The following is a 20,011-nucleotide window of genomic DNA, read 5'->3' as shown; positions in this document are numbered from 1 at the left end:
ACACATAGCACTTAGTTTATATAAAATATTTCATATCTATGTGTAAGATGAAAGTAACTATGCACTCACCTGAGAAGGTGGTGACTCGGTACTCGGACAGCGCTTTGTTTACTTTAAAATAATTTCCTTCGACGAAACCTAGTATTATTACCACTAGATTTTAGTTTAATATTTACCATGACTAATTATTAGTATTATTATTATTATTATTATTATTATTATTATTATTATTATTATTATTATTATTATTATTATATAAGCGTTTAAACAATACTTTCAAACCATTATGTAAAAACAGTGGTCAGACATAAAACACCGGAGGGCAGGACCATTTTGGCGTATAACACTTCTGAAATCCAACAATCCTATGTGGCCCTTTAAACCAGATTCCCCGTACCGCGAGTAGTTAAAAAGATATTATAACGACACTCATAAAGTCATAATAATAACTCAAATATTTATTATAAATTTATAATAACAATACTAATTTTAAATATAAACTATATTTAAAATAGGGTAAGCATAACTTACTTACAAGGGGATTTTAGCTAGAAGTCGGGCTCTGCAGGGGCAAAACTTCGTCGTTGAATCTTTCTAAGAAAGATTCGTGCAACGCTTCAGAACTCACCTTACTATACTAAAAACTACAGAAACAAAAGTCGAATCACGAGGGACCGAAATGCTCGGGAGATAAGGAGAGAAAGACTCTTGAATCAAGAGAATGATGCAAGAAATATGAGAGCTCAATGCTCTTATTTATACTAATTGAATTTTCAAAAACTACCCACCATGATTACTTAATGACCTTTTAGTTATATGAACAACTAAACACCCCTTTATAATATTATTTTAAATAGATTTAATGATATTTGTACTAAACTAATGTCGAAAGAACTCAACATTAGTCTTATAATGACCGCATCGTCGATACCTTTCTAATGATATATACATATGTGTGTGTGTGTATATATATATATATATGTGTGTGTGTGTGTGTACGCATATATGATTTATACTTTATTTTAATACGTAAATATGCTATTATAATTTGTAACTCGTTCATACGAATTCCGTTTTGATGTTATTTATATCCACGCGTAGGTGGAGACGTACTCTACAACTTTCGTTTAGACTCCGTCGGCTAATTTTGACTTTATTTTTAAAGTTATATTTTTAACAGGCCGGGACAGGATTGGTCCGTTAAAATCTCATAACTTCTTCATCCGATGTCCATTTTCGTCTGTCTTTTTATCGTTACGCTACTAATAACGAGATCTTTGATTCTCGTTTAGGTTGTGTTGGCTAAAAACCGCTCGATCTAATACTCAAACTTCGGGTTGTATACCGCTAAGCCGAAACTTCGAAAAATTATAACTTCCTCATACGAAGTCAGATTTAGGGGTTCTTTTTATGGACGTTCTCAGGTTAACATATTCTACGGCTTTCATTTATATTACTAAGGCTAAAAGAAGCTCTATCCTAAATTCACTATTTATGTCTTCGCGGTGCCGTGCCGGTTCCATCGCTAAACTTCAACGGGTCATAACTTCTTCGTTATAACTCGGATTTCGGCGCTCTTTATATGTACGGAACCCTTGAGACATATTCTACAACTTGGTTAAGATTATTTATTCTAAATAATATTTTGTTGAAAAGTCATTTTCGACCCCTATTTTCTCTAAATTGACTAACCCGGATCTACGGACATTACACTTAGGAGCCTGGTGAGTATATAGGGTTTTCATTATTATACTCAACCATCAAACAATCAACCCAATTACCCATCCCCATTATCTTCTTTATTTATTAGGATTTTACCCTAAGAATTCAACTACCCGTCATTCATTCATTCCTAAGGATTGACCTAAGGAATTAGTACAAAATCTATTGCTACATAAGGCGCATCAACCAACATCATCCTTTAAGCGTCTCTGCCAGGATTACGTCATACACTATGAAGCGCGATTGTCAGGTTTATGACATTCTCTTTTAGGCGCATATGCCGACATTATCCTATAAGCGCATCTACCAGAATTATCCTATAATCGCATCTGCTAGTATTATGACAATCTCTATTTGGCGCATCTACCAATATTATTCTCAAGCGCATCTACTAGTATTATGACATTTTCTATTTGGTGCATCTACCAATATTATCTTTAAGCATCTTACATACCTCGTCATTTACCTCATCATTTTATCACATACCAACTATTTCATCTACCCATATTCTACCCAACATATTAGTAAATATAAAATACATATACGGTTTAACTCATTTAAAAACCATATAAAACATCCATTCCACACTTATCTTAAATAAACAATAGTATATAAACACATAACACACATTTCCAGGCAAATATTTCATATTTATGTGTTAGAATAAAGTAACCACACACTCACCCAAACATATAATTAATACATTCAAACAATACTTGTATTATACTTGTGTTTATGAAAGGGACTATACACCCACACATATAAAAAACTTTATATTATACACATAGCACGTATTTCATAGCAAATACTTAATATTTATGTGTTAGAAGAAAGTAACTATACACTCACTTGATCAGAAGATGATCGGACAACACTACTGCTTGTAGAAGTAATATTCTTTGGTAGATCTGGAAGATCTTCACAAACATCGGCTCGGAAACTCTACTTCTCGGGATCTTTGGGTCTTCGGGACTTGCTTTGGGTCTAGGGAATGATATCGGGGCTTCGGGATATTTTTGCACGCAAAACGAGGTAAAAACGTGAGAAAAGGAAAGAAATGAGCAATAGAACTCGAGTACACTCGACATCTATTTATAGGGGCTGAAACCCCGAGTTATGATGGGCGTAATTAAAGTTACGTTGGGCGTAATGTGGATAAGGCCGGTGACTCCCCCCATTTTGGATAATATCGGAATTTATATTTAAATTAAATACTTTAATTATTTAATAAACTTCAAAAATTCATATCTTCCTCATACGAGCTCCGTTTTTGACGTTCTTTATATCCCCACGTAGGTGAGACTATGATCTACAACTTTCGTTTGGACTCCGTCGGTTAATTTTGACTTTATTTTATTATATTATTTTAGTTGGCGGGGACAGAAAAACTCCGTTATAAATTCATAACTTCTCCATCCGACGTCTGTTTTCGTTTGTCACTTTACCGTTGCACTACTATCAACAAGATCTTCGATTCTCATTTAAATTCTTTTGGCTAAAAACCGCTCAACCTCAAAGCGAGTATTCGGGCTGCATACTGCTAAGTTGAAACTTAGAAAAATCATAACTTCCTCATACGAAGTCAGATTCGGACGTTCTTTTTATGCACACTCACGGTTTAACGAACTCTACGACTTTTGTTTATATTGATAAGGCTAAATATCATTCTAACGTAAATTCACTTTTTATGTCATTCAGTGTCATGCCGGTTCTGTCGCGAAACTTTTACATGTCATAAATTCTTCGTTATAACTTGGATTTTGGCGTTCTTTATATGTACGGAATCCTTGTAACATATACTACAACTAAGTTAAAATTATTCCTTCAAAATAATCTTCCGTCAAAAAGTCTTTTTTGATGCTTAACGTCTTTAAATTGACTAGTCATGATCTACGGGCGTTACATTAAATGCATGTTTTGTCCCCTTTTGATAGATTTGATATGGAGTTTGGAAAACTCCACAGTTAAATTTTGAATCTTTAAGTACTCTAGACTCATTGTGGTGTTAAGATCTGGATTTCATAGTGTCATGCATGGTTTTAGTTGTATTTTGGCCCATTCTTGATCTAAGTTGAGTATTGTATGTTTTGAGGCATGCAATTGGATAAAGTAGAAAACTTTATCCATTAAGTCGAGGTTTGAATATTATCTGAAAAGTTAAAGCCTTAATATTAAGGAAATAAGTGCTTAATGAACTTAGTTTCTACTAGAGCAAACACGACATGACCATCAAGGGCATGTGACGTGGTGTCGTGTTTGGATCACAATTGTTTTGTCGTGATTGGGCATGACGTGGCCAAGGAATTACCATGACACGGTTGGCCTTTGACTTTGACTTCGACTTTTTGACCACTTTGACTTTTGGTCAAATTTGGATAGAATTGAGTATTTGACTAAGGACTGGTCTTGGTGATCATTAGGTTGCTTCTGTTAGTTGTTTTTGTGTTGGGGGTTGCTGGTGAGCTTCTATTGATTAGCTCATGTGAGTTTTCTAACTATAATATATATTGTAGTATGTATCCTTGTGTGATAGGATGTGATTAGACTATATAGTATGTTGTTCAGCATGTAGACTCATAGACTGTCACATATGATGTTTTGTTGTCTGTTTATTTGTATTATGCATATGTGGACATATTTTGTGGTGGTCTTATGTGTTCCAGCTTTGTGCGAAAGGCCAAGATGCGGGAAAACCAACTTTATGTTGAAGGTCAATGGATGAGTTGATAAAAAGATCAACATTAAGTGTTGTGAGTCTAAACACTCACAAAGGGTGATTTGATGGCAAGATCAACTAAACTGTTGTGAGCCTAGATCCTCGTGGGGCTGATATGGACTTGTTGCTATTATGTATATAGTCGTATGTGGTATTTTGGGGAACTCACTACGCTTTGGCTTATAGTGTAACATCCATAAAATTTCATGAAATTTAGACTTTTCAAAACAACCCTTTTCCTATAGAAGTGTTTACAAAAACCGTTATTCCAAAAACATTATTTAAAAATCAAAATCTCTTGTAACATAGTTTTCAAAACATTCACATTATCAGAGTTCCCAGAATTCATAAGTCCAAAACGCGAGGATGTGTACGGTCATGCCTTCACCTTTCCACGATCCACTGAAGTACCTAAAACCATAAACCAAAACTGTAAGCACGAAGCTTAGTGAGTTCCACTAAAATACCAACACCCAACTATATAACATATACAAATAACAACATGCACATAGAGCCTTCAATATGTCTGATCCACCTCACCGGGCCTTCAACCTGTTTGGACCGCTCCTGAGCCTTCGGCATGAATGGACCGCCTCGTAAGACCTATAACCTATCCGGACCACTCGACGGGCCTTCAGCCCGACTAGTCTACCTCGCAGGACCTTCAGTCTATTCGGGCCGCCTTGGGTCTGTTGGCCTTCAGCACAAAGCGAGACCGCCTTAACTCGACCACACACACATATGTCGACATACACATAATAGATAAGAAAGAATATAGCATCCTGATACAAATATTACTGGGTTTGTTGACTGGGAGCACAAAGCAATATAGTCTCAACCCAACCATACTACATCAACACATGCTACTGGAAAACATATAACCAGAACAGATAACAGGCAGATCTAACAGATCATTAAGCATATAATCATCCTATCTACCAGGATACCGATCTAACAGATCACTATAACATGGAAACATCCTATATACCAGAATACCGATCTAACATATCACTACAACATACAAGCATACGATAAACTAGGATAGTAATCCAAAGGGCCGACCTTGGTGCCTGCGATCCAACAAGTACAGTGAGGGACACTCAGCTCGAATGCAAAAGCTCCCCAAAAGAAATCCCTAGCTACTGCCCCACTGACTTCCGAGCTCTCAATTCCAATAACTCACCCAATTAGCAATTAGGTTCCATGCCATAATCTATATCCATACATGGGGTAAAATGACCATTTTACCCCTAACCCAACATGCACCAAAACTAAGGCCCCAAACCAAAAGATCCACAATGGCCCACTAATGGCCCGATTTTCCAAATTGGGCCCAACCCCATATGGGTCTTTTCCTAAGCCTTTTTTTCCTTGAGTCCAAATCAGGTTTGGACAAACTTGGTCAAAGACATAAATCAAAAGTCAAAGTCAATGGTCCAAATTGATCCAACTCATCGAGTTTTTCCATCAATTTACATAGATCGGGAAAAACCAAATTAATTCGCCGAGTTGACCCACCAATTCGCCGAGTTCCCTTATCTGTAACATCATGTTCTGAAAATATACGTTTATGGATTTCGGAGGCCAAGGTTAAGGGCGTTCCGGTCTTTTATGGGTTTTGAATTTTTATTCAAGAGGTTTTGGGTCGGGGTGTGTCGCTAGAAGCGTAGGGTTTCTCGCCACCTTTTCGTGGATACAAAGTTCGTCGGAAATGGACTTGGAACGAAGGAGTTATCACACTTTGAAGTTATTGACAGAAATGACCCTAATGGAAATAAATGGCAAGAAGAACCATGCATGCAAGGTGGAAAACACGTCGGTACGCCAAACATAAGGCTGGGGTACGCCCAACGTATAAAGGTAAATGGTCGTGGTTGCTTTTTAGCGTACACCCAATGTACAGGATGTACGCCTAGAGTACGACCAAAGTCCAGAATACCTTAATTTAGGGTGTGTCACTATATAAGGAACCATATACCCTCAAGATTCAGCCACCATCTCACCTTGAAGAGCTGCTACGAAACCCTAAACCCTTTTGAGTGTAATTGGAGCTTGTAAGACTATTTTAGAGTGTATTTTAGTGTTCTTGGAGAGGAGTAGTCATCTTGGAGTCTCATTGATCAAGGAAGAGCTTTTGGATTCAGGTTCTCCAGCTCATTTGCAAACCCCATAAGGTATAAAGCTCCAACTTTCCTTTTAAAAGTTTAGATCTAATTTGATGGAGCTTTGGACCTTCTTAGGTCCATAGAATGGACCTTTTTGATGAAACCTGGTGTTTGAGCTTGGGGTTGCCACCCTCAAAGCTAAAAAGGTCCCATAAGTAGTAAAGTCTCCATCTTGAACGTCTTAATGGGTTCATGCATGAGATATTGCCCTCTTTATGGAATAAGAATGTCATTTTGGTAGTTTAGGCTTGTTTCGGCCAAGTTAAGTCACAAAGTCAGTGACTTTATGGATTAAGACATGGAAAAGGAACAGGATATGTAATTATAGCTTCTGAAATGGAGTATTAATCACTTAATGAGAAAAGGGCTTAACAGGGGGTTTACGTTGAGCGTACGTGCAGGTACGCCCAACGTACTCAGCATCGGCTAGTACGCTTAGCGTATGTGGATGTACACCCCGCGTACTCTAGCAGTTTGGGCCTTGCGTTATTGGGCCTCGGTTTGCGTTGTGTTTTGGACTTTGGGCCTCTATGCCATAGTGGGTCATCAGGAGTCAGTTATTATGGGCCAAATATGTTATGGGCTTAAGGTAAATCCCATTAAAGCGTTTGGGCCCAATGTAGCAAATTGGGCCATTAGTGGGCCACTAGTGGGCTTGGGAAGCTTACCTAGTATTGGGCCTTGGGTATCATGGTAGTAGACCCTGGATATGTATCAAGATTAGACTAGGAGGGGTAGAATGGTCATTCTGCCCTATGAAGGATTATTGTGTTGAACTAAGTGATGTTTTGGTATTGATAGCTCGGGGAGCCGAAGGAGTAGTGGTTCGGGAATTGTTACATAGCAGTCAGAGGGATATCAGTAAGGGTTCAACAGTGCAAGGTGAGTCTCCTCATTGTGTGAATGGGTCTAAGGCCACAATACCGACCCATGTAGTTACGAGTAGGAACTCACTAAGTTTCGTGCTTGCAGCACGTGTTTATGCATGGTATGTGGTAGGTTGGGGAACTTACTAAGCTTCGTGCTTACAATTTTCAGTTTTGTTTTCAGGTACTTCCGGTAGCGGATGGAAGAGCTTGGGGTGATTGCATGGCATACACACCAAAGGAGTTTCAACCTGGGATGTTTACTCTGATAAAATAAAATAATGTTTTAGACTTGATACTCTAATGTGATATGTTTTGAATGAACTATTGGCACTTGTGGTTTTATTATTAAATCGAAACGAAATTTTTAGTCTTGATTTTTGGGTTGTTACAAGTTGGTATCAGAGCCTTGGTTTGAGGGATTCGGATACACTCTTGGGTGTGTCTGGACTCAAACTAAGGAATTGGTAAGGAAATTTTCAAAAAGGAAAATCGATTTTGAGCAAGAATTTTTTTTTAGAAAAGTATAGAGGAAAGAACTTTGAAAAAAGAAAAAGGGTGTGGTGCATGCAATCAGCCGAACTCAAGTAAGTTCTCCCAGATTAACTATACTAGTTTATGTTATGATACTTGTATTAGAACTGCTTGCTAGTTTAGGACTAAGGATCTTGGAGGATGTCTTATGTGCCTGTTTTATGTGTATGAGCTTGATGAATTGCATGCTAGTACAGTTTCCTATTAGAGGATAACAGGTTGAATAAATTATATGGTTAGACTTTCCCTTTTGTATGAATGTTATTTTCTTTGTGCTTAGTGGGACTCTGAGTGATGGGAGTTAGCCATTAGGTGAATATGTCACGTCACATGTGATCAGGGTTGAATAATCTCAGAGTGTTGGATTTAGCCCTATTGTGCAACTCTCGTTTGACTCTAACCGTTGTAGGGACGAGTCCTTTACTCAAAGGATTATCCGAGCCTCGTCACAGGTGATGGTATTCAGGTAGTGGCTAATAAGCATTACGAAGATGCCTTCAGTAGCTAAGGACTAGGTTCGGGTTGGAGATACCCTAGGGAAAGCCTAGGATGAGAGTAGTGTTGGGAGCAGAGTTAGTAGCAGTAGTAGTAGTAAGGGACTTGGTGGAGTCAAGTAAATTCTTGAGGAAAGTACGGATATGTGTGGAAGGTATTAGGGGCCCATACTACCGGAAGCATAGGATCTGTACTCGAGTGAAGGAGATCTGAGATAAGACCAGGAAACTTGTAGTGCGTGTGTGATCCCTCTTTAGTAAGGAATGTTTTGATGATTGTTATGATATGTTTTCAGCATGGTGACGTTATGCGAGAGACCAGTGGGCGGATTAGGTGTCGAAGAGGGATCAGGCTCAAGATCAGGAGCCGAGCAGCTCGAGGAGCGAATGAGGGAGTTAATATCAACTGAGGTTACACACATTATTCTAGACCAGAGTGGGGGAGAATTGTAACATCCAGATTCTTGGGTATGTTATATTATTTATATATTTTGATTTAATCGAAGGGACTCGGCGAGTTGGTGGATTAACTCGTCGAGTAGGGGCGCGATCAGGTGACGTGTTTAAATGAATGGACTCGACGAGTCAAGCATTGGACTCGCCGGGTCGGTGCTGTGGAGGAAAACCCTAATTGTTCGGGTTTGGGACCTATTTAAAGAGCCTTAGGGTCTTCAATTGAGGATATCCTTACCCTGGAGAAACCCTAAATCATCCTTGAGAGCTTAAGAATAAAGAAGAGCCATCTTGAGCATTTTGGTGTGTCATTTCTAAAGAGAAGATGAGATTCTAGCAAGAAGGACCAGAAGGGGTTGATGTACTGAGGTTATGAAGCCTGGAGCTTCACTTTGAGGTAACAAATCGGACCATTTCTCCTGTTTGATGTTGATTTCATGAATTTAGGGTTTCTTATCCATTCTCTTTAGAGGTTTATGGAATGTTTGAGGTCCCAATGTGGAATAAGCCTTAGATCTGGACCATGGCAGGTTCAAAGAGTCCCTTATGTTCAGCTTATGCAGTTACATAGAGAGTTCGAGCCTAGGTTTCCATTTAGATGGCTATTTCTTCATTTATGGCTCTAATCATGATGCATGGACGTAAAGTTTAGACCTTTATGTGATTTGTGGGTGCTAGAAGGATAGATTTACAAGTTGGTGAAGCAGATCTGACCTCAGAAGGTCAGATGAGTTTGGTCATGGAGGAGACTCGCCGAGTCCATAGGAGGACTCGACGAGTCGGATCGAGTTTACCCGAGTTTCGTGATTAGTGGGGACCCGACGAGTTGGGTGGGTGACTTAGTGAGTTGAGTGAGACCTTGTGAGGAATCTGATTACGCGTGTGGACTCGCCGAGTCATTGCCTGACTCGACGAGTCTGGTTAAAGTTGGATCGTTGGCTTCCGGTGACTTTTAGGGTTTAGTCAACCAGTGGACTATTGGGCCAGGGGAGGGGTAGAATGGTCTTTTACTCTTCTGGGAAGCATAGTACAAGACTTGTCTAGCCTTTGAGAGCCACTGCTGATTTAGAGCTATTTATTTATGTGATTAGGCGGCGGCTAGATCGGTATTTCGAGTTCGAGACTTTTCGAGAATTACCCGAGGTGAGTCTTCTCACTATACGTTACCTTGAGTGGTAGTTATGTGTGACCGGAGGGTCTTATGTGCTTACATTGAGTATTATGTGATATGTTATATGCTATTCATCATGTCTTTGTGATTTATGCTATGCGGAGTTTATAGACCGGACCAGAGGGTCCAACGATACACACCGGACCTGAGGGTCCAAAGATACAGACCGGACCGGAGGGTCCAACGATACAGAACTGGAGGGTTCCGCTGAGACACACCGACCGGAGGGTCATATTGTAGCCTTAAGTGGCGTATGTGTTGTATGTGGTATTTTGGGGAATTCACTAAGCTTCGTGCTTACCGTGTTATGTGTTATGTGTTTCAGGTTCTTCAGAATCGCGGGAAGGCGGTGGCTCGATTGTACACACACAAGAGAAAAGAGTGATGAATACAGATCCTGGAATTTCATAATGTTCTGAAAACCTTGTTGATGATTTTTAAAATTTTTGGTGTTACATTATCAAACCATTCAAACCCGATTACCCATTCCCGTTATCCTCACTTTACGTCCCTAAAACATCTAATACAAGGGACCTAGTCTAAGGAATTTCATCGGGGTGACAACACATGCTTTGGGGGTTCCTCATCAATTCATGTCAAATAAGGCAACCATGTGGGGGATGGAGTACAGCTGGTAAGCACACAATTCAAATAAACACCTACAGGTTGCAAGCCTGCTAGCGTTCCACTGGACTGTCTAGAATAATCTGTGGTCGTCATCTATACTCCGCTAGATGACTGGATCATCAATAACATCTATATCGAGGCCTCTCATTATTTTATTTGGTCACACAACAACTATTACATCTACTTATGTTTTACCCAACACATTTTGTAGATATAAAATACATATACAGTTTAAATCATTTAAAAATGTGTATAAAAATATTTCACCCAACATAAAGAGCAAGTATTCAGACAATATGCACACATAGCACGTAATTTATATTAAATACTTCATATCTATGTGTAAGATGAAAGGGACCATGCACTCACAACACATAATTTATATTAAATACTTCATATCTATGTGTAAGATGAAAGGGACTATGCACTCACAATACGTAATTTATATTAAATACTCCATATCTATGTGTAAGTTGAAAGGGACTATGCACTTACAACATGTAGTTTATATTAAATACTTCGTATCTATGTGTAAGACGAACGGGACTATGCACTAACAACACATAATTTATATTAAATACTTCATATCTATACGTAATATGAAAGGGACTATGCACTCACTTTAAAAGGTGGTGATTCCGAACTCAGACAGCACTTCGCTTCTTAAAAATAATTTCCTTCGACGAAACCTAGTATTATTACCACTAGAGTTTAGTTTAATATTCTCCAAGAATAATTAATAGTCTAGCTATTATTACTATTATATAAACGTTAAACAATACTTATATAACCCATAATAATATCCTAAGTACTTACTATAAGTTCCTAATAACGTTACTATAATTAAATAAAAGCTATATTAAAAATAGCGTAGGCGTAGCTCACTTACAGCGAGTTTTATAGAAAACCGGGATTTGCTTGGAGCAGTGTTCCCGAGACGAAATGCTCTTCTTCTCGGAGCCTTCAAGCACTTTGGGGCTTCCGCCTCGTGCTAGGGAGGTTCCCTAGGCTTTTCGGGGGGGGGGGGGGGGGTTCGAGGCTAGAGAGAGGTTCTAGAGAGAGAGAGATAGAGAGTAAAGAGAAGAAAGAATGGGAAATGTGTAAATAAAATAAGGGTTGGATAGATTCTATTTATAGGGTGAAATATAGCTAAACTTAGTGTCACATGTCACCATCTGGTGGCAAGACTTGGGAAGAAAGCAATGACCAAGATTGTGTCACGTCACCCATTTTCGCAAATCATACTTCTGACTTCTAATATCTGTAACTTTCACATACGAGCTCTGTTTTTTACTTTCTTTATATCCACGCGTAGGTAAAAATAATATCTATAACTTTAATTTTGACTCCGTTGGCTAGTTCTCGACCCATCTTAAATTTAACAGTACGGGGAGATTATATTGTTAAATGTCCGCGTAAAATTCATAACTTCTATATACGAACTCTGTTTTCATCTGTCTTTTTACCGTTGAGTTCCTATTTATGAGATCTTGAATTCTCATTTAGGTCCCATAGACCAAAAATCGTTCGATCTAAAATTCGAGTTTCGGGTTGTGCATTGTTAAGCCAAATCTTAGAAAATTCATAACTTTCTTACACGAAGTCAGATTTGGGCGTTCTTTTTTTATATGTTCTAGGTTTAACGTATACTAAAAATTTTGTTTATATTTCTAAGGCTAAAAATTCCTCCATTGTAAATTCACTATTTACGTCTCCCGGTGTCGTGCCAGTTTTGCCGTAAAACTTCGAAGGACCATAACTTCTTCGTTATAACTCGGATTTTGGTGTTCTTTATATGTACGGAACCCTTGAGACGTATTCTACAAATTGTTTATGATTATTTATTCTAAATAATCTTTTGTTGAAAAGTCTTTTTCGACCCCTATTATCTCTAAATTGACTAGCCCGGATCTACGGGCGTTACACGTCTTGTCCCGGATGAGTTGACGAAAATCGACAAGTACGCCAAGGGACTCCCAGGGAGTATGCAATGCTGGTACGCCAGACACATACTCTGGAGGCAGCTATCTAGGCTACCAAGTTCGTGGAGGAAATGATTAAGGGAAGAGCCACCAACAAGGTTGAGGTTGGCAAGAAGAGGAAATTCGAGGGGTCTGCAAAGCCCAACAATAAGAAGATCAAGTCTGGTTCAAAGGCGTTTAGTGGAGGAGGAAACGAAGAAAAATCGTGCGATAAGTGCAAGAAGAAGCACTTTGAGAAATGTACCAAGGAAGTGACTTGCTACAAGTGTTGGAAGACCAGACATGATGCCAACGAGTGCACCGCCAACAAAAGGGTGTGTTATGAATGTTGTGAAGAAGGGCATGTTGCTAAGGATTGCCAAAAGAAGAAAGAGGCGATAAGGCCCAACATTCCACCAAAACCAAAGGCAAGAGCGTTCCATATGATCCTTGACGAAGCAGATGGCAATGAAAGGGATCAGGAATAAGGATCTATAAAGTAGTCGTGTAGATAGTACCACGTGGTATAGCCTATTAGAGCCATAGTCTAGGGTGAACTTGAACACCTATGTAATAGTTTCAAGAAATAATAAGACCTTTTTTTTGTTATCTGGTGTGTTAAACTGTTATGTGGTTTTCTTGTATGGTGACTTGGAAAACTGCGAGACAATACTTGGGACGAGTATGAGTAGGTGTGAATGGTAGTAGAGGCCTATACTACCGAAATCACAAGACTCACACTTGGATCAGGGAAAGTCACAAGGTTACCAAGAAGCAAGTAGTTGATATCATTTTATTCCAGTATGTTATTACCATTGTTTTGGTAATGACAAAAAAATTGTTGTTATTCCAACCCTAGTGGTCATATTGAATTGAGTCCGGCTACGATGAGTAAGTTACGTGATTCTAAGAACCAAGTTTGATGTAACATCTGACTTAAGCTGGAAGATTGAAATAAAAGATAATCAAAGCGATTGGTAGATGGTATCGCGATAGTTGCTTATAGCTAGAAATGCTACATTTTAAGATGTGATTAGAACAAGAAGGAAGGTATAATCTATTTTGGAATTTGACTCTAAAAGACCTGAGTCCAAGCAATGCATCATACGATGAGAGGTCATGACCCATCGGTCTATTATGATAATCAAAGGAAGAAACTTATCTCAAGTTTGTTAAAGAAGGAGTCTCCAATAAAGATTGAGATCATGAAATGAAGATCATGATTGGAAGTCTAACATGAGACAGAGGGCGGGTCCAGGATCGGGCACCTCCTGCAGCCAGGAAGTCTTAGAGTTAGATACTCATTCGAAGAAACATCAAAGTCACGGTTATTACTTAGTATGAAGAGATAACGTATGGAGTCATCATGAGACATGATTCATTGATGATTATGGTATGTAATCATCCTAAGGGGGAGATAATTGTAACGACCGTAGATCCAGGCTAGTCACGTTAGAGATAATAGCGGTGGAAAAAGACCTTTCGATAAAATATTTTTTAGAATAAATAATTTTAACCAAATTGTATAATATGTCTCAAGGGTTCCGTACGTATAAAGAATGCCAAAATCTGAGTTATAACGAAGAAGTTATGACCCGTCGAAGTTTCGCGGCGAAACCGGCACGGCACCGGGAAGTGTAAATAGTGAATTTACGATAGAGTGATTTTTAGCCTTATTGATCTAAACGAAAGTCATAGAATACGTTAAACCAAGTGCGCCCATAAAAAGAACGCCCAAATCTGACTTCGTATGAGGAAGTTATGATTTTTCTAAGATTTGGCTTAGTAGTGCACAGTCTGAAACTCGAATCTTAGATCGAGCGGTTTTTGGCCTACGTGACCTAAATGAGAATTGAATATCTCATTAATAGGAACTCAACGGTAAAAAGACAGATGTAAACAGAGTCCGTATGTAGAAGTTATGAATTTTACGCGGACATTTAACAATATAATCCCCCGTATTATTAAATTTAAGATGGGTTGAGAACTAGCGAACGGAGTCAAAATGAAAGTTACAGATCTTATTTTTACCTACGCGTGGATATAACGAACATCAAAAGCAGAGCTCGTATGTGAAAGTTACGGATTTTAGAAGTCGGAAGTATGATGTGCGAAAATGGGTGACGTGACACAATCTTGGCTATTGCTTTCTCCCCAAGTCTTGCCACCAGATGGTGACATGTGGCACCAAGTTCAGCCATATTTCACCCTATAAATAGAACCTCTCCCACCCTCATTTTCTTTACACCTTTCACATTCTTTCTTCTCTTTACTCTCTCTCCCTCTCTCTAGAACCTCTCTCTATCCCCGAAACCCCCGAAAAGCCTAGGGAACCTCCCTAGCACGAGGCGGAATCCCCGGAGTGCTTGAAGGCTCCGAGAAGAAGAGTTTTTCATCTTGGGAACGCTGCTCCAAGAAAATCTTGGTTTTCTATAAAACCCGCTGTAAGTGAGCTATGCCTACACTATTTTTAATATAACTTTTATTTAATTATAGTAACACTATTAGGAACTTATAATAACTCCTTGGGCTATTATTATGAGTTATATAAGTATTATTTAACGCTTATATAATAGTAATAATAACTAGACTATTAATTAGTCTCGGCGAATAATAGACTAAACTCTAGTGGTAATAATACTAGGTTTCGTCAAAGTAAATTACTTTTAAAAAGTGAAACACTGTCTGAGTTTGGAATTACCACCTTTTAAAGTGAATGAATAGTCTCTTTCATCTTACATATAGATATGAAATATTTAATATAAATTATGTGTTGTGAGTGCATAGTCCCTTTCATCTTATATATAGATATGAAGTATTTAATATAAATTACGTGTTGTGAGTGTATAGTCCCTTTCATCTTACACATTTATATGAAGTATTTAATATAAATTACGTATTGTGAGTACATAGTCCCTTTCATCTTACACATAGATATGAAATATTTAATATAAATTACGTGTTGTGAGTGCATAGTCCATTTCATCTTACACATAGATATGAAGTTTTTAATATAAATTACGTAATGTGAGTGTATGGTCCCTTTCATCTTACACATAGATATGATTTATTTAATATAAATTACCTGCTCTGTGTGCATATTGTCTGAATACTTGTTGTCTATGTTGGGTGAAATATTTGTATACACGTTTTAAATGATTTAAACTATATATGTATATGTATTTTATATCTACAAAATGTGTTGGGTAAAACATGGGTAGATGTAATAGTTGTTGTGTGACCAAATAAAATAAAGAGAGGCCTCGATATAGATGTTATTGATGATCCAATCATCTAGCGGAGTATAGATGACAACCACAGACTATTCTAGACAGTCCAGTGGAATGCTAGTAGTCTCGCAACCTGTAGGTGTTTATTTGAACTGTATACTCACCAGCTGTACTCCATCCCCCACATGGTTGCCTTATTTGACATGAATTGATAAGGAACCCCCAAAGCATGTGTTGTCACCCCGATGAAAGTCCTTAGACTAGGTCCCTTGTATTTGATGTTTTAGGGACGTAAAGTGAGGACAACGAGAATGGTTAATCGGGTTTGAATGGTTTGATAAAGTTAATAAACTCATTTATTGTGGGTTGAAAACCCTATGTACTCACCAGGTTTCCCAACCTGACCCACTCAGTTTATTTATATCATAGATGTTGATATGAAGTCACACTACACTGAGAGATTAAGGGGATATAAATCACTAGTGATAATGAATGTAAGTTCTATTTATGCTTATGTTTCTATATTGACGATGACATCCCAAATGTTTTAAAATGAATAAAAATACTTTTCTTCGGAAATACTTTGATAACGTATTTATCATGTTTTACTGGGAACAAATTCCGCAACATTTTTATTAAAGGAGGTACTCTGATTTTTATAAAGCATAAACAAAATCGGTCTTTTCTGACCGTGAAAATGGGGATGTCACAAGTAAGAACATTGCTCTTAAACATTTCATCAAGCAACTCGTATGCCAAATTACATGTATATAAGAACCAACATTTAAGGAAATATTTAAAAACTTGATTCAAAAAAGATCGACTATGGTGTTTATACACATAAAATATGTTAGCCACTCTAAAATCAAACGCAAAGGACAAAGTTATAATCATAATTTTAACTAATCTTTCGTCATGGTTGATCTCTTAAAAGGGAAAAGTAACAATTTAAGAATCAAGAGGTTCTAGGGTATTTGCGTTCACTTGTTTGTGTTGTATGAGTAATGTAGTTGTAGTAGTGGAGACCATGGTGATGGAGAAGGTCCTAACGACAAATAAGAACATGTAAAAAGTCCATTGCAAAATCAATTTAGGAAATCATAATAACCATCAATTCAGCGGTTCTTGTTGATGGCGGTCCATTGGAAGTGAGGGTGGATGATTAAAACCGGAAAATCTACTCAGCTAAACCTGCAAGAAAAAACAAAACCATCATGAAATTTTAAAGATTTGCGAAATGAAAAGTAATATATAAATTTCATCAATACCCGTGCGTTCATGTTTACTCCATCCATGTAAAGCTGACCTCCATTGTCATGAATAATTTTTCAAATTTCATAAATACCCTCCTCATAAACTCCATGTGCCGAAGGATATGTAGCCTGATATCGAAAATCTTTATTCCCGACATTTTTACATGATAGAGATTGACCTGTCCAATATCTATCACCCATAACTCCTCAATCGAACACCTCAATCGATTTCAATTCCGTACGAATTCCAAAAATTTGTTGATAACTCTAAAAAGTGAAGCCGATAGAGAAATTGATTAAATAGAAGCGAATAAATGAACACAACTTAAGATCAGATCGACTTCAGACGATGGTTCATTACAGATTTTCAGACCTGTAACAAAATCAAATATGTTATAATGAGTTGTAAAATAAGTCAAGAATGAGAAATGAAGATGGGGTGCATCATCCGATGACAGCCGATGAATTTTAGGGCTTATGACCGATGACTACTAAAGAAGGGGAAGGTATGGTGGCGGTGAGTGGCTAAAAAATCCAACTATGTAGAGGGAGAATAGAAGAGTGAAGGTGGAGAAAAAGGTTGAAAAACAGAGTCTATGTGTGGAATAATCTCATTAGCAAATACAAACAGTGGAGGACACCATCATGAAGAAGATGACAATGAATCAGGTCCACATACCGAGAAAATGACAACGCATCGCCCTACCAACTGAGCAGGAACAGTGACCGGGTAGATACAGTATAAAATGATTTTGGTCAAATATGAACAGAGAACTGTTCCTAAGGGACTTCAAAATTAGTCTATATAGATAATTAGAGAAACTGATATCTCGTACATAAATAAAATGATATGTTTCAATTGATAACATAATTGTTTAATTTAAAAATTCTTTAATTATTAAAGATTTTATTATTAAATGTAATTGTGTTTGAATTCTATTTAGGGAAGATGATGTCAACAATTTGATCTAAATGTGAAAAGCATATGATTGAAATACAATCAAAGTCCCAGATAGCTTTATTGGTGAATTAAGAGTTCTCTTTTAATAATATTTAGAGATTACCTTTTTGTTTTGTTCATATCCAGGTAATTTCCTTTCTTCTTATATATATAGGTAACTAGCTTTTTAGAAGTGTTCACATATGACCATTATTACCGAATATAACCAGTCATAATGATCATATGTGAACACTTCCAACAAATTTGTTACCTAGATGTGCGCAAAAAAAATTATCCAGACATAAACAAAACGAAAAGGTAATTAACTTGATAAGTCAATTTCCCCTTTTATTAAGGTCATCAATCATAATGTTTGCAATATTAATATATTTAGTTAAATTTCCTTAAAACAATATTTATGATCATTTATGAGTATTTAAATTGGTCAACAATGGGAGCCCTTTTGGTAGCATAATATTCAAATAGCTCTATTTATACGAGAACAATGTTATCGATGTATATAAAAGTTAATTTTATTTTTGTATTTTAAATTCATGTAATACACAGAGCAAACTTCATTGAACATAGTGTTTCATTTTATGTTATTGAACTTCATCTCTACTACTTTTATTATTTAGTAAATTCTAATTTTTATATTTAATATCTTAAACAATAAAATTCTATAAAATGACGATGTGTTTTTCCCTATCAAATTTGGAGGTTTTTTTTGATATAAAAGTAGTGTATTTTAAAAAATTATTTATCAAAATGGCGTGGTTTTAAAAATATTTATCATTTTGGTTAAATTTTATCGAAAATCAAAATTATAATGTAAAATTAAAAAAAAAAAAAAGGAAATTAAGTTATTAGGATAATTTCCTTTTTGTTTTGTTCATATATGAATTTTTTTTGTACGCATTTAGGTAACGAATTTGTTGGAAGAATTCATATATGACAATTATGACTTACTGTAACTTGTCATAACCTGTCATAATGATCATATGTGAACACTTCCAACAAGTTCGTTATCTTGATGTGTACAAAATAAAAAAATAAAAAAATTATTTACCCAGATTTAAATTACCTAAATGTAAACAAAACGAAAATATAATTATTCTGCTAAGTTAATTTTTCATTTTGAAATATTATTTATAAAAAAATACTTATATCATCTGAACTCTAGCAATATATTAAAATTTTGAAATTTGAACATTGATATGTGGAACTTTTACGCTTTAACTACTATAGTTGGAGCTAACCAATTATATGGATAGTATTGGTGAAATTGCACAGATATGGAACAAATTATATAGATAGTATAGGTGAAATTGCACAAATATGGTATGGATGATATTGATGAAATTGCACTAATATAATAGATGGTATGAATATACCAATATCTATTAATAAAATTATTATTATTATATAATAATAATTTATAAACATCAGCTTTTACATAGTTTGCAAATGAAAGCAACTCTATCATCTATTTGTCTTTATGTGAATTTTATTAAAAACCAAAATGATGTAAAGTTTCTAACGCTTTTTCCAATTTTAGTATGAGTTTCTTAATAATGAAATGATTTTATAAAATATCACTGAATCATTAAAAGAAAAGGCGTAGCACAATTTGAATTCTAGTAAATTCTTGCCAAAAAAGAATACATTTTTTACAAATAAGATATAATTTCTTAATGTTATTGTTACAGAATATAACTATATTGATTATGTTCAAAACATTTCTTGTTCTTAAATGAATTTTTTTATATTTCCAGAAAAAATAATAAGATGTTTAAGATTGATAAATAAGCATATTAAAATTGTATTGATATATTTATGTATGTCAAATGTATTGAATAAATTTAAGTCTAGAAATGGA

This window comes from Lactuca saligna, chromosome 2, assembly GCF_052625555.1.
Source record: "Lactuca saligna cultivar CGN05327 chromosome 2, ASM5262555v1, whole genome shotgun sequence".
NCBI lineage: Eukaryota > Viridiplantae > Streptophyta > Magnoliopsida > Asterales > Asteraceae > Lactuca > Lactuca saligna.
This window is presented reverse-complemented; position numbering follows the sequence as displayed.